This window comes from Perkinsus marinus, assembly GCF_000006405.1.
Source record: "Perkinsus marinus ATCC 50983 genomic scaffold scf_1104296958034, whole genome shotgun sequence".
Classification (NCBI taxonomy): Eukaryota; Perkinsozoa; order Perkinsida; family Perkinsidae; genus Perkinsus; species Perkinsus marinus.
In genome coordinates, this window is record NW_003206947.1 from 1 (window position 1) to 1,099 (window position 1,099).

Below are 1,099 nucleotides of genomic sequence, written 5' to 3' on the forward strand. Positions count from 1 at the left end.
CTCAGTGGTAGAGCGGCTGACTGCAGATCAGCAGGTCCTCGGTTCAAATCCGGGCGTGCCCTTTGAACCTTCGCAAAATTTCCATCAAGGAATTTTCGAGAGGTAGAGTAATCACTCATGTAATCGGCGAAACAGTCACAGACATCAACATGATCGGAGGTTGAATCATCGCTCTGCTGGCCCAATGGATAAGGCGCCACCCTCCTAAGGTGGAGATTTCGAGTTCGATCCTCGGGTAGGGTAGATAAGTTTAGTAAGAATCATTAGAGGACGACTCGATTGAGCTGGCTGTAAACGACACAGTGATGAGTGAAATTTTGAATGAAAATAGGTCAAATGGAGGAATAGTCGAATTTTGTGGATGGGTGTGTAGCTCAGTGGTAGAGCGGCTGATTGCAGATTAGCAGGTCCTCGCTTCAAATCCGGGCGTGCCCTATGAACTTTCGCAAAATTTTCATCAAGGAATTTTCGAGAGGTAGAGTAATCACTCATGTAATCGGCGGAACAGTCACAGACATCAACATGATCGGAAGTTGAATCATCGCCCTGCTGGCCCAATGGATAAGGTGCCACCCTCCTAAGGTGGAGATTCCGAGTTCGATCCTCGGGTAGGGTAGATAAGTTTAGTGAGAATCATTAGAGGACGACTCGATTGAGCTGGCTGTAAACGACACAGTGAGGAGTGAAATTTTGAATGAAAATAGGTCAAATGGAGGAATAGTCGAATTTTGTGCATGGGTGTGTAGCTCAGTGGTAGAGCGGCTGACTGCAGATCAGCAGGTCCTCGGTTCAAATCCGGGCGTGCCCTTTGAACCTTCGCAAAATTTCCATCAAGGAATTTTCGAGAGGTAGAGTAATCACTCATGTAATCGGCGAAACAGTCACAGACATCAACATGATCGGAAGTTGAATCATCGCCCTGCTGGCCCAATGGATAAGGCGCCACCCTCCTAAGGTGGAGATTCCGAGTTCGATCCACGGGTAGGGTTCATAAGTTTAGTAAGAATCATTAGAGGACGACTCGATTGAGCTGGCTGTAAACGACACAGTGAGGAGTGAAATTTTGAATGAAAATAGGTCAAATAGAGGACTAGTCAAA

At 46.7% G+C, this 1,099-nt stretch overlaps 5 non-coding genes across 5 annotated transcripts; all 5 read left to right on the forward strand.

Moving 5' to 3' along the window:
* Nucleotides 1-170: 170 nt before the first annotated feature.
* Pmar_PMAR002688 lies at nucleotides 171-243 on the forward strand. The gene has a single exon. It is a non-coding gene; the product is annotated as a tRNA-Arg (tRNA).
* A 120-nt stretch (nucleotides 244-363) lies between these two features.
* Nucleotides 364-435, forward strand: Pmar_PMAR002689. The gene has a single exon. It is a non-coding gene; the product is annotated as a tRNA-Cys (tRNA).
* A 108-nt stretch (nucleotides 436-543) lies between these two features.
* Nucleotides 544-616, forward strand: Pmar_PMAR002690. Its single transcript has one exon. It is a non-coding gene; the product is annotated as a tRNA-Arg (tRNA).
* A 120-nt stretch (nucleotides 617-736) lies between these two features.
* Pmar_PMAR002691 lies at nucleotides 737-808 on the forward strand. The gene has a single exon. It is a non-coding gene; the product is annotated as a tRNA-Cys (tRNA).
* Nucleotides 809-916: 108 nt separating this feature from the next.
* On the forward strand, nucleotides 917-989 carry Pmar_PMAR002692. Its single transcript has one exon. It is a non-coding gene; the product is annotated as a tRNA-Arg (tRNA).
* The last annotated feature ends 110 nt before the right edge of the window (nucleotides 990-1,099 follow it).